Source organism: Lolium perenne, chromosome 2 (assembly GCF_019359855.2).
Source record: "Lolium perenne isolate Kyuss_39 chromosome 2, Kyuss_2.0, whole genome shotgun sequence".
NCBI lineage: Eukaryota > Viridiplantae > Streptophyta > Magnoliopsida > Poales > Poaceae > Lolium > Lolium perenne.
In genome coordinates this window covers 193,287,656-193,301,790 of record NC_067245.2, presented here as the reverse complement: position 1 = coordinate 193,301,790, position 14,135 = coordinate 193,287,656, and the positions used below count along the sequence as shown (strand labels likewise).

The 14,135-nt window shown below is 43.7% G+C and overlaps 1 long non-coding RNA gene across 18 annotated transcripts; it reads left to right on the top strand.

The window, feature by feature from the left end:
* The first annotated feature begins 10,005 nt into the window (after positions 1-10,005).
* On the top strand, positions 10,006-13,387 carry LOC127334256 (uncharacterized). Of its 18 annotated transcripts, none has more exons than XR_007872052.2 (10): positions 10,007-10,304; positions 10,402-10,464; positions 10,545-10,612; positions 10,894-11,000; positions 11,157-11,219; positions 11,304-11,507; positions 11,598-11,681; positions 11,861-11,924; positions 12,034-12,872; positions 12,983-13,387. It is a non-coding gene; the product is annotated as an uncharacterized lncRNA (long non-coding RNA). The 18 variants fall into 18 exon arrangements; XR_007872051.2 differs by having other exon boundaries at positions 11,856-11,924; XR_007872050.2 differs by having other exon boundaries at positions 11,826-11,924.
* The last annotated feature ends 748 nt before the right edge of the window (positions 13,388-14,135 follow it).

Genomic DNA, 14,135 nt, shown 5'->3' with positions numbered 1-14,135 from the left:
CTCTGTACGTAACTCAGAAAAATCTGCCAATTTATGTGCGTGATCCTCAGATATATACGCAACTTTCATTCAATTTGAGCATTTTCATCTGAGCAAGTCTGGTGCCTCTTAAAAATTCGTCTTTACGGACTGTTCTGTTTTGACAGATTCTGCCTTTTATTTCGCATTGCCTCTTTTGCTATGTTGAATGGATTTCTTTGTTCCATTAACTTTCAGAAGCTTTGGGCAATGTCCAGAAGTGTTAAGAATGATTGTGTCACCTCTGAACATGTGAATTTTTGATTATGCACTAACCCTCTAATGAGTTTGTTTTGAGTTTGGTGTGGAGGAAGTTTTCAAGGGTCAAGAGAGGAGGATGATATATGATTAAGAAGAGTGAAAAGTCTAAGCTTGGGGATGCCCCCGTGGTTCATCTCTGCATATTTCAAGAAGACTCAAGCGTCTAAGCTTGGGGATGCCCAAGGCATCCCCTTCTTCATCAACAATTTATCAGGTCACTTCTCTTGAAACTATATTTTTATTCGGTCACATCTTATGTACTTTACTTGGAGCGTCTGTTTGTTTTTATTTTTGTTTTGTTTGAATAAATTCATGCTTGTGTGGGAGAGAGACACGCTCCGCTGGTTTATATGAACACATGTGTTCTTAGCTTTTAATGTTCATGGCGAAGGTTGAAACTGCTTCGTTAATTGTTATATGGTTGGAAACAGAAAATGCTACATGTGGTAATTGGTATGATGTCTTGAATAACTTCATACTTGGCAATTGTTGTGCTCATAAAGATTATGTTTAAGCTCTTGCATCATATACCTTGCACCTATTAGTGAAGAAATACATAGAGCTTGTTGACATTTGGTTTGCATGATTGGTCTCTCTAAGGTCTAGATATTTTCTAGTAAAGTGTTTGAACAACAAGGAAGACAATGTAGAGTCTTATAATGCTTGCAATATGTTCTTATGTAAGTTTTGCTGTACTAGTTCATACTTGTGTTTGCTTCAAACAGCCTTGCTAGCCTAAGCCTTGTATTGAGAGGGATTACTTCTCATGCATCCAAAATCCTTGAGCCAAACACTATGCCATTTGTGTCCACCATACCAACCTACTACATGGTATTTCTCTGCCATTCCAAAGTAAATTGCTTGAGTGCTATCTTTAAACACTTCAAAAGTTATTACCTCTTATTTGTGTCAATGTTTTATAGCTCATGAGGAAGTATGTGGTGTTTATCTTTCAGTCTTGTTGGGCAACTTTCACCAATGGACTAGTGGCTTCATCCGCTTATCCAATAATTTTGCAAAAAGAGCTGGCAATGGGGTTCCCAGCCCCAATTAATTAACTTTCATAATTTTACAAGAAAAAGACACTCCTCCATGGTATGTGATTGTTGGATGGTACCCGAGGATTCGGTTAGCCATGGCTTGAGAAAGCAAAGGTGGGGAGGAGTGTCATCTAAATAAAACTAAAATAAAAAGGCACTCCTTCATGGTATGAGATTGTTGGCAGGCACCCGAGGATTCGGTTAGCCATGGTTTGTGAAAGTAAAGGTTGGAAGGAGTGCCACCCAAAAATAAAAATGTTTCATGGGAGCCGCTCTTTGAAAGTTTGTCTAGCAAGGGGGTTAGAGTGCCCATTACCATTCGTTGACAACAACAAACACCTCTCAAAATTTTACTTTTATGCTCTCTTTATGTTTTCAAAATAAAAGCTCTAGCACGAACATAGCAATCAATGCTTCCCTCTTCGAAGGGCCATTCTTCTACTTTCATGTTGAGTCAGTTTACCCATTTCCTTCTATCTTAGATGCAAACACTTGTGTTAACTGTGCATTGATTCTTACATGTTTGCTTATTGCACTTATTATTTTACTTTATGTTGACAATTATCCATGAGATATGCATGTTGAAAGTTGAAAGCAACCGCTGAAACTTAATCTTCCTTTGTGTTGCTTCAATGCCTTTACTATGAATCTATTGCTTTATAAGTTAACTCTTATGCAAGACTTATTGATGCTTGTCTTGAAAGTACTATTCATGAAAAGTCTTTGCTATATGGTTCATTTGTTTACTCATTGTCTTTACCATTGCTTAGAATCACTTCATTCATCTCATATGCTTTACAATAGTATGATCAAGATTATGTTGGTAGCATGTCACTTCAGAAATTATCTTTTATCGTTTACCTACTCGAGGACGAGTAGGAACTAAGCTTGGGGATGCTGATACGTCTCCAACGTATCTATAATTTATGATGTTCCATGCTTGTTTTATGACAATATCTACATGTTTTGTTCACACTTTATGATGATTTTATGCGTTTTCCGGAACTAACCTATTGACGAGATGCCGAAGTGCCAGTTCCTGTTTTCTGCAGTTTTTGGTTTCAGAAATCCTAGTAAGGAAATATTCTCGGAATTGGACGAAATCAACGCCCAGCATCTTATAATTCCACGAAGCTTCCAGAACACCCGAGAGGGACCAGAGGAGGGCCACAGGGCCACCACACATGTGGCTGGCGCGGCCCAGGAGGGGGGCGCGCCCCCCTATTGTGTGGCGGCTCCGTAACCCTTCCGACTCCGCCTCTTTGCCTATAAGAAGCCCCCTGACCTAAATCTTCGATACGAATAAGCCACGGTACGAGAAACCTTCCAGAGCCGCCGCCATCGCGAAGCCAAGATCTGGGGGATAGGAGTCTCTGTTCCGGCACGCCTCCGGGACGGGGTAGTGCCCCCGGAAGGCATCTCCATCGATGCCACCGCCATCTTCATCACCGCTGCTGTCTCCCATGAGGAGGGAGTAGTTCTCCATCGAGGCTAAGGGCTGTACCGGTAGCTATGTGGTTAATCTCTCTCCTATGTACTTCAATACAATGATCTCATGAGCTGCCTTACATGATTGAGATTCATATGAGTTTTGTATCACTATTCATCTATGTGCTACTCTAGTGATGTTATTAAAGTAGTCTATTCCTCCTCCATGATGTAATGTTGACAGTGTGTGCATCATGAATACTTGGTATATGCTATGATTGTGATATCTTGTAGATTATGAAGTTAACTATTACTATGATGGTATTGATGTGATCTATTCCTCCTTTCATAGTCTGTCGGTGACGGTGTGCATGCTATGCTAGTACTTGGTATAGTTGTGTTGATGTATCATGCACTCTAAGGTTATTTAAATATGAATATCGAATGTTGTGGAGCTTGTTAATTCCGGCATTGAGGTGCTCTTGTAGCCCTACACAATTAGTGGTGTTCATCATCCAACAAGAGAGTGTAGAGTATAGCATTTATCTATTCAGTTATGTGATCAATGTTGAGAGTGTCCACTAGTGAAAGTATGATCCCTAGGCCTTGTTTCCAAATATTGCAATCGCTGCTTGTTTACTGTTTTGCTGCATCTCTACTTCCTGCAATATTACTACCATCAACTGCACGCCAGCAAGCTATTTTCTGTCGCCGTAGACAGTCAAGTATTTTCTAGCGCCGTTACTACTGCTCATATATATTCATACCACTTGTATTTCACTATCTCTTCGCCAAACTAGTGCACCTATACATCTGCCAAGTGTATTAGGTGTGTTGGGGACACAAGAGACTTCTTGCATTGTGATCGCAGGGTTGCTTGAGAGGGATATCTTTGACCTCTTCCTCCCTGAGTTCGATAAACCTTGGGTGATCCACTTAAGGGAAAACTTGCTGCTGTTCTACAAACCTCTGCTCTTGGAGGCCCAACACTGTCTACAGGAAAAGAAGCGTGAGTAGACATCAGCATGCTTTTTTTTCGGTATGGCATGATCGCACAATGATATCAATGTGTTGCAATGCTCGAATGTGTTTCAAAAGCTTGTTGAAGGCAATGCTCCTCTTGTGCAGTTTGAGATCAATGGTCATCAGTATGATAAGGGGTAGTACTATCTGGTCGAGGCATATATCCAAGATTTTCAAACCCTGCACCTGGAGGAAAGAAAGCTTGATTTTCTCAGCAGCAAGAAGCTTGCAGAAAGGATGTGGAGCGGGCCTTTGGTGTCCCGTGAGCTCGATTTGCCATTGTCTGGTACCCCGCTCTTACCAAATCGAAAGACCAGACGGAGGAGGTCATGACTGCCTGTGTGATATTGTCGAACATGATTAGTGAGAGCGAGCGGGAATTCCCAGTGTTTTATACTCAACCGCATGAAAGGATGGATTATCTTGTAGATGTTGATCACGATGTGCCGCCAGCCTTCGCTGCTTTTCTCGCCAGGAGTCAAGAAGTTTGAGACACAAATACCCATCACCAGTTGCAAGATGATCTGGTGAAGCATTTGTGGATCCAAAAGTTTTCACCTAGTTTATTTATCTATTTTACACTGTGATCCAAAATTGTTAAATTATTTATGTGCTTTGTTGAGCTTATACTATTTATTTACTATGATGGACTTATTTATTTTTAAAATTTGTAATAAATTATTGTAGTTCATTTGTTGTTTAAGATTATAGCAAAAAATAACGGTTGGGTGCCATATAAGGGGGGCGTATAGGGAGAAAGGTTGGGCGTCGGCTACTCCCATAATCGCTTTCGCGCTGGCACTCCCCTATTCGAGCCAGAAACAGTGACACCAAACGCCATATAGGAAGGACGAGTAGAGATGGTCTGAATCTTCATAGTACCGAGTACTACTATCCGGATACGTGCTTCGTGAATTGAATGGAGTAATACTGTCCGGATAGGAGCGTCCAAATCGTTCCCCAAACAACGCCGGATTGAGCGTTTGGGGGACGTGTTTTATTCGTGTCGTGTTTCAGGGACGTCGCTCCCCAGTCCGTCCCCCAAACGCCGCCCCCAATTTTTTTAAGGGTTTTTGAAAACACAACAATTTATAAAATATACCATACAAATAAATATGTTTGCGGAGATTGTTTTCAAATTAAAATATAACAAACAATAAAACAACTAAACAAATGTAATAAATAGGGCTAGATCAAGGTGCCGCAACATTTGCTAATAATCCTTTGATCTTCCACAAATGCTCAATGAGATCAGCTTGAAGTTGATCATGAAGATTGCTGTCACGGATCTCTGCATGCATGGCGAGGAAATCAGTAAAATATGCAGGCAACTCATGATCAACCTCCGCAAGAGGATCCTGACACTCATAGGGATATTTGTCCTGGCATGATTCTTGCGGTTATCCTCGATGATCATGTTGTGCATGATCACACAAGTCTGCATCACCTCCCAAATTTGGTCGTGAGACCAGCTTAGAGCAGGGTACCGAACAATTGCAAATTGAGCTTGAAGCACACCAAATGCCCGCTCGACATCCTTCCTGCAAGCCTCCTGTCGCGCAGCAAAGTGGGAATTCTTCTGACCTGATGGAGCCGAGATTATTTTGACAAAAGTGACCCATTTTGGATATATACCATCGGCTAGATAATAACTTTTGGTATATTGGTGGCCATTGATCTCATAGTTGCATGGTGGACCATGCCCTTCCACTAGTCTGCTAAACATCGGAGACTGCTGCAACACGTTGATATCATTGTATGATCCCGCCATGCCAAAGAAAGAATGCCAAATCCACATTTCATAATCTGTCACAGCTTCAAGCACCATACTGCAATATCCATGACGTCCTTTGTATATACCTTGCCAAGCAAACGGGCAGTTCTTCCATGACCAGTGCATGCAATCGATGCTTCCAAACATTTCAGGGAATCCTCTGGCAGCATTTTATGCCATGATCCTTGCAGTCTCTTCCTCAGTTGGCCCTCTCAAGTAGTATTTTCCAAACTTTCCCACCACAGCTCGACAAAACTTGTACATGCACTCAATGGCAGTAGAATCACTCGTGCGAAGGTAGTCGTCTCGTGTATCGGTAGGTGCTCCGTATGCAAGCATCCTCATGGTGGCGCTGCACTTCTGAATCGACGAGAACTCGAAAACGCCTAGAGCATCGTGCTTGAGCTTGAAATAGGGGTCGAACTCTCGAACGCCGTGGAGGATATTCATGAACAGACCCTTGCTCATCCTATACCGGCACCGGAAATTGCCGGTCTGTGTTGCGTCATCTGCGAAGTAGTCGTTGTGCAGCATGGTATGCGCCTCCATCCTCTGTCGGGGCTTCGACTTCTTTCTCCCCGACCTTGATCATCCATGGCGCGGCCTCTTCCTCTTCTCCGCCTCGGCGTCAAGCATGTTCTGGAGGGACGCGATGATCAGTAAATGCTCCCGGAGGTTGTCGTTGAAAGCTTGCTCATCCTCCAGCAGTAGGGCAAGCATCTCGTCGTCGCTATCCATGTCTGAAGCAAAAAAATCAATGGTTAAAATTGCGCCGCGGTAGACGAGGAATGAACAACGGCCAATCGCGCCTACCTGGCAAGTCGTCGAGCACCTTGTGTGCGTGGAGGTAGGGTGGATTTGACGCCACATTCTGGGACGCGCTGGCGAAGCGGCGGCGGCGAAACATCCGACGATAGTGCCAGTCATGACGACGGTGCCGACTCTCAGAAGAGATCAGCCGTCGAAACTGCCGGCAAATCCAGCGGCGACGGAGGGGTGGGAGGCGCGGAAGGGAAGGCGCGACGAGAAAAAAAAGGCGCGAACCAACGGTTTATGGAAATAGTCGCCGACAGGTGGGAGCCCGCCTCGCTTTTCGTTGTGTCCGACGTGCCCGGAGCATCCCCTAAAGAGGATTTAGGGGACGTGGTTGAAAAAGTTTTTATTTGTTCAGAGCACCCCAAAAACCTTTTGAGGAACGCTTTAGGACGAGTCCTACATTTACACTCAGGTGCGAGTAGCAAAGCCAGCCAAAAAAGATATCTTTTATGGTACCATGGTGCTCTTTACCAAGGACCGGAGTACACCACTTAAATCTGGCCATCCAATTGAAAGGGCAGTTTAGTATTTTCTTGCTTTTTAACTGTTAGGATTTAATTAAATAGATTTAATTAAAAGGAATAATCATTTCTTATGTAATTCTCTGTGTCGGTTGGTTTGTCAACATATATAACTCTTCCTCACACCTCCTCGAACGGACTTTGCCCATATTCATATCTCTTCCTCTTGTATATAAGCTGTGAATCATCAATAAAAAAGGATAATTGAGTCATTTATTATCTCTCGTTTTACATCTCAATTACTTCTAACACGTTATCAGCACGTAGATTCTACCAAGAGCAATCGGCTTATCCGAAGCGAGGCCAAGCAAATCATTCTTAGCCTCTCGCTTGTCGACGTAGAGCAAAGTTTGGAAGAATCGATATCAATGCGTCCACTCGTTTCAGAATAGGACAATGTTGACTTCGTTTTGTCTTCTCATGATCAATCAATAATCTACTAATTGATTATTTTTCATGTACGCCTTATACATATAGGAGGAGCAGATTCACCCGCTTGAGCATGCAATTTGAAGAAATGGAATCAGGTTGTCGGATGAGCACACGGCGTCCGAGCGTATTGGATAAACAAGGCGAGTACCCGACGTTGTTCACAAGATCACGACAACCGGCGGTGGACCAGCGACACAGCGGCATACGCTCCACCCGGCCCGGGCGCTCGACGCGAGGCTTGGCCATCGGAGACGCCCCTGCACGGCGGCACGCAGGACCCCCAAGGCCGCGACGCTCGAGGCGATGGTGGTCGGCGCGCTACATGCCAGCAGCAGAGGCGGTTTCCTCGCGGCGGCTCTTCCCAGCGCAGTCGGTCAGACCCGGAGGAGGCGGCGCGGCCTTGGCCACCGTCTCCCAGCGGGTACTACCGCTAGTGGCGGCGATGACCACCAGCCTACGCAGTGTGCTCAGCCATCGGGGCGGCCTCAACCAAGAGCGGCGGCTTGAGGCGAATCTGTTCGGCAGCAACGACCCACCACGACGGTCTACCATAGAGGCCGGCGGTGCGGCGAGCCACTCGCGGCAGCCCTCGACGGACGACGGTTATTTCCCCTCGGGGAATTTGGCAACCTCATGGGCATGGGAGGAGGATGGAAAATCCAATCCATTTGGTGATTTTTCATATCAGCCCACTAATTATTTGGTAATCCCAAAAGTCCATGAAATTTCTGGTTTAGCCCTCAGGCTGATGGAATATTGCAAACGAACCACCAGGCTTGTGGAATCTGCAATTTAGCCTTGAGAGCTTGATTTCAACAGTTTGACTATTAGATTATTGTTATTTGAGAGGCTTTACAGCAAATATACAGAATAAATCATTGCGTCCTGCTGGATTGCATAATAATTGATTATGCATCATTTTACGCGACGTAAAATCACGTATGTATTACGTGAGTAATACCGTTGCAAATCAATATGTTGAATCCATTATTCTAATAGAATATAGAATTTGCTTGCAAATTTGGAAAGTATCAGGTACCAAAGTGTATGGCACTTGCATAACTATGTCAAGTTTATACTTGTGAATGAGAAGGTAATTGATAAGTGGCATCTACCTATTATGCACCATTACCTTGAGGTCTATATTGTGTCGTTCAGACATAATGATCCCTTCAATTTTGCACGCAACTTATGAATTGCATTACAAAGAGGATTAACTTCCTTCACAACTGTGAGGTCTACACCACCATGTGTGGTGATTACCTTCAAAATGTATTAATTAACACAAGGATGGAAAAGCTCCATAAGAGTGAGATATGCACTACTTAGTAGTGATTATCTCCATGTGTTTTAAGCAAAAGTAAAGGCACGATAGTTATGGCATAGTATCATAGCAATGGAATAATTTTCGTTTGCGACTATGATGTCTACACCGTTGGTGGCTACCTTCATGATGTTTTTCTAAATACTTGACGACTTCATAGCATTGTCATTGGCTGTGAGTTACGCGTCACATACTCCATCAAAAATGGAACCAGGACAATGGTGACGATAACATCGCATGTTGTTCTATGAAGAGAATTGTGCAAACATACACGCGCGTACGTGTGTTGTGGCGATCTTAGCCAAACCAATCCATCGATTGGTAACCATCCAGCCACCATCCATCCAGTAACGGATATGAATCTTATCCCCTTGGCCATTTTGCATCAAGGTGCATGTACTTACATGAATTAGCAAAAGCGGCTAACACACTGGTCACAGTATATTCCCGTTGAGTATAAATTATTCCCGGAACGTATTGTGTGATGTAATATATATTTTCATGTTTCCTACATGTTGAAATAAATTACACCCATTAATTTGCAATTGAGATTTTTAATTTCTTGCAAATAAGAACCAGTTTATCGTCTTAATTGAGCCTTCGGCTTAATACGAGCACAAATCGACAAATGCAAAATTCTAAGTGACTTCATTAAATTGATGTCTTGGGATCATAGGTAGTGTGTGGATCTACTGCATTGCAGATTATCTTCACTACCATGATTACTTTCTCAAGTAATCTTCCATACATTGAGAACAAGCAAGTGCGTGACTACTTGCCCTATCTCACAGCGTCCCACAATAGTTACTTTGGTTGATTTCGTTGGCTGCTTCGTTCCGCTGCAGAATTCTCTTCCCTCGATTCGTTCGGTGGTTGGCTACAGCTGGAAATAAACGCACATCATCTGCTTGTACACTGTGCTTGGGCCCGAACCATGACGTGGCCCACTTGACATACTCATAGTAGGTCTCGTTTTCGGTCCATATGCTTGGCTTCGAGCCCGCTTCAAGCCGCACGCTGCTAGTGGAGGAGCCTGGCACCGTCCTTTCCTCCGTTCGCTGTGCAAACGCAGATGTTGTGTTCTCTTTGCCTCTGCCTGTAGGCCCACCACACCATGGGTCCTACATGTCATCGTCTTTCTGGGTGAAATACATGTGAGCTATGTTTGTGTCCCTCTGTCTCCGGTGGGTACAGCGACAGGGCCGTTTGTCCGTAGCGATTTTTGGTTTTGTGTTCTCCTTGTTGACCGTCTCTCTCTGCCAGTGGATCCGATTAGTCCCAGGGCCCACCTGTCTGTGCCATTTTGGCTTGGCAAAAAGGTCCAGTGGACAACTGCGCGTGTACAAAGCTTTATCAATATTTGTCTGTTGTTGTTCTGTCCCAGATTAGCCGCTTGTTCTCGCTCTGCTTTCGCCTTCCTCGAGCTCCCCAGCTATACGCCACCGCAGTCGCAGTCGCCCTAGCCCCGAGCCCCGCCTACTCCCCTTCTCTCGCGCTCTTCTCTTGCCGAGCCGACCTCGTACCACCGGTGCGGTTCTGCATCTCGTGTCCCTTGGTGTCCAGCACGAGGAGCGCGGCCGCCGCTTCCGCCCCTGATACTGCAGCCGCGTACCCGAACCATCTCCTGTCCGCCGCTGTTTCGTGCTCCATGGAATGATTGGGTTGAGGTGTGCTGGTTTCTTTTGGGGGATTTCTTCTCCTATTCTTTTTTTTCACCGTATTCATCTCATGTTCTTGTGTCCTGATTCTGTGTCTCCTTGACAGGTACCTGTTCATCCTACCGATCTGGATCGCCGCTCCCTTCTTCATTCGCCCGTAGCTCGTGAGGTATGCTTCTTACCTTTCTTTTGCCGGCGCCTCTTGTAAACGGTACCGATGGCTAATCCTTCCCGATTTCGCCCCTTCAGATTGGTTCCATTCGTGTAATTGTCCGTCCACCGCGTGTAGCTTCCACGCTGTCACTATTTCTGCCGAGGTATGCCAACTCTTCCTCTAGATGTTGATTGGCCTGGTTGTCCGCGTGGTCTGATTCGAGGGTGCTTGTTGCAGTTCATATGTTTGTTGAAATGTCTGTGAGGTGACGTTCCTGTTGTAGATGCTTAGGCTGTGTTTGTGTTCGTTTGTTGCCCACTTAATTCCAGGCTGCCATATGATTCCGTTCTGTTCATGTATTCTCACCGTCCCATGCTTGGTCCAAAATCTTGTTAGTTTGTTGTATTCTTGTAAATACTTATATTGGATACTAACATTTTACAGAGTGATATGAGAGATAATGGATAAACTTGTCATAATTGGTCTGTAGAAGCAGATTTTGAAAGCTTAGCCTGTGATAAACACAAATACGCAAGGAACACTATTTTCTGGTAAGTGGTCTCTTTGTTTTTTGATGGATGTTCTACCTTTTTCTGCAGTTTATTTCAACAGGTAGAATTGATAAAATGGTGTGAAATTTGCATTGAAGAAGCTATTAACTCGTCTGGTATTAATCCAACCAGATGCTAACATGTCTCTAAATGCAGGTAAAACTCTGGGATATAGCAAATAACCAGCCTCAGTGCGTCGCTTCACTGAATCATAATCTTGTATGTACTCAAGTGATTTGCTTGTTTATCTTACAGAAGGATTTACGTCAATTGTGTTGCTCACCCACTTTCTTGCTGCTTCAGGGAGCTGTATTTACAGTATCCTTTCCGAATGACAGCCCATTTTTTGCTAACATGTGAAGGATCAAAAGGCAAAATAGGAGGAGCTCTTTATTGCCATCATCGGGAGGGGTGCAGATCAGTCGTTTACATGGCTGCTCTGCCGAAAGCAGCGCACCATCACCTACTCCAGGAGAAGCAGCAGACAGTCATCCTCGCATCAACAAGGTTGTGTGTGTCTCGGTTACTTGATTCTCTCTCTCTTATACATGCGCACACACACAGTCTGATCCCCTTTTCTGTGTCTTAGTACACCAGAGAAATTAAGTAAACGATGCAGGGGAGCTTGGTGAAGTAACATTGATATGCCATAGATCTGGTGAAAGTCATGGCCTAGAAAAGGTGCGCTGTTATCTTTTTTGTGTGTGCTGGTTGTCAAATAAATAATTTCAACATGCTTATGTAATTGTTCAGTCTGTGTAGTTCCTTTTTAGAAACGTGTATAGGCCAGTTGCATTTGGGTCGAATTTTTGATGGTTTCTTCAGGAATATAATAATGCTGATGATGTGGCTCAGAGCAGGAGGTTTCTTTAGGCATTTTGGTGTTCATCCTTTGAAGCAGGAGATTACTCTGCATACGCCCAGGTGCCGACAAAGTTGATTTCGACTGATAGATGTAGATTATATTGTTATAAATTTAGTATTTGTCTAAAAAAGTTGGTTCCAAATGTTTACTTCGGTTTTCATGCCTCAGAATTCAGTCCATAGAAGGAATTTGACACGGCCAAGGCACAAATCTTATCGTGCGGCACTTGTTTCGCCTATTCTGCTCCACTTCTATCTCTATTCTGCTACAAGTTTGGTTCATCCTTCAAGTACATATGTATCTCTGAACAAAGGATTAAGATTCTGTTAGATATACGTGCTCCTAATGCTCATTTAATTACTCAGCTCTACCTTTTAGTACCTGCTTGAATTACCTACTCCTAGATAAGGGCATTTAAATTTGTTGCCATCCACCGAAATAAGAATCCACAAGCTCCTCAAATGAAGACTTCCCTACTTGTTTAATTGTAAACAGGTTCAGGTTTGCACAAGCACAAGCATATCTGTGAAATGAAGTAGTTTGCTTGATTGTTCTTACGGAAACAAGATACAAAATACTTTCACATTAGTGGGTTTTTTTCTCTTGGAGAGTTCTGGCTTTCCTTAAATATTGGTTGTTGATATCATGGCATTGCTGATACGTCATACGTAAGCATAGTCTTCAACCACCAGCAATTGAATCTTTGCTGGTTTACTATCAGTAGTCAATGTGTAAATGAAAGTTTTTGACTTATTTATAAAGATTTTGATTACCAATTGGAATTAGGAACTGAATGTCTACTACTCCCTTCAATTTGAATATGTCACTCTGTCTCTATTTGTGCCAGTTGAGACATCAAGCCAACGAAGAATTTCGCATTTAGGTAGATAAGTAAGGTTATAAACTTTCAGAATCTTTAATTGAATACATGTATCGCCTCTTCTGCAGTTTACGTATTGGTTATACTCCAGCGTTTTGAACTTAGTCCTCGCTGATGCGAACCCTCGGTGAGGCTTTTTACCATCTCTGATTTCAATATGGTCATGTTTATGTTCATAGGTAGGCTCACATATCCCTTTTTACTGATTTCTACTTTACCATGGGGATTGTCTGTAAGGATTGAGAAGAACTATTGCTTGGACTAGGGAGGCCGTGGCAAGGAGACGTCCATGGCGGGAGGAGGGTCCTGAGCTTGGGTGCGGCTAGAGCGCTACGACGAGTATGCCCGAGGCCAGGCCTTCTAGCTATGTGAGTGTGGCTGGCAACAAGAGGACGCAAGTCGTCGCGCCCCTCTCCGCCGTCCTGCTGCTCGCCTCCTCCCCACTCCTTTGTGTCAGCACTCATGGGGCTCATATTGAATCGTGATAGAAAAATAAGCTAGCACCGCAGGCACGTGACATGTAGACCTTTTTGGCTACGTAAGGCACCACATACTTGTTACATTTCTATTGATGCAAGACTGGTTTGTATCACTTGGTACAATATCTTATTTTTATGAACTATCCTATTAATAACCATAGAACCGGTCTATTTTGCTAATAAGTGTTTGTGATTGGTAGTCTATCTGATAGAAGCCTGCTGAAAAACACCTCAATGCTGAACACGATGGCGTCAGATTCTTATTTCACATGATTTAGTGTGTCAAACAAAACCCAAGCAACACAAATGTTGATGTCGCCATCTGGTTAAAGCTGGAACGTGTTTTGTACGCAGCGGACCGGCGAGGAGGCGCCCCACGGGGCGCCCCAACCACTAGTTGTTATTAAGTCATGACATAAGGCGCTAGAACTGCGAGTGTCTACTGATTTTATCAGATTATACTCTCTAGTGCTGAGAGACGGACTCCAAAATTTCCCTGGAGATTATCTACAAAGTTTCATACTTAACAATTTGAGGTTCATGCACACTAATGATTTCAAGCCAACACCCTTGAATCTTTATTAATTTTGCAAAGTTGATTACAACATAACCATGATGGTTTTTGGTTTACCAATTGTAAATTGATAATCTCTGGTCCACCCATGTAAGTAAACGATGGCCGAAAAAGAATTTGAAGCATTCGCCCTCAATGCCCACAACTACCCTACATGGACCATGGACATAAAGATCAGCCATGCATCTCGCGTAACAATGCATGCAATCCAGGCCCTGAAGGATCCACCTCCGGTTGAAGTCACACCGCTAACAAAAGAGAAAAGATCCTACGGGAGTCAATCCGATGGATGAGGAACAAGTATTTGAAAAGGTACCCTCTATATTGTTTAGATTGT